General features: G+C 47.8%; 1 protein-coding gene across 1 annotated transcript in view; it reads right to left on the reverse strand.

Annotated features, from left to right (window-relative positions):
- The window catches only part of LOC119592245 (titin-like), a gene marked incomplete at its 3' end in the record, with an annotated part of 22,727 nt that overhangs the window by 20,869 nt on the left and 1,559 nt on the right, over positions 1–299 (reverse strand).

Here is a 299-nt window from a genome sequence, read left to right on the forward strand (position 1 = left end):
AGAAACGTAACACATTCCTACAACAGCCACGGAAAAAACTCACTCGTTAAGCATACCCACCTGCCATCACAAAACGATTATCCACCGCCATAGGCAATTACCTACAAACTAAGCGGAGGGAAAATTAACCCCCTACGCTAAAGCCACCAGGAACTTAGCATCTGCACTCTGTCTACGGCCATTCCTCCAACAGCTGTAGGTAAAGATTCAGAGGCAAGTCTAAACAGAAAGTGAACGGGCGGCTTCATGGGAGTCAAAAAGATGTCAAGTTTGTCCAGCGGGTTGGGCTGAGAGCTAGC

This window comes from Penaeus monodon, chromosome 29, assembly GCF_015228065.2.
Source record: "Penaeus monodon isolate SGIC_2016 chromosome 29, NSTDA_Pmon_1, whole genome shotgun sequence".
NCBI classification, from domain to species: Eukaryota; Metazoa; Arthropoda; class Malacostraca; order Decapoda; family Penaeidae; genus Penaeus; species Penaeus monodon.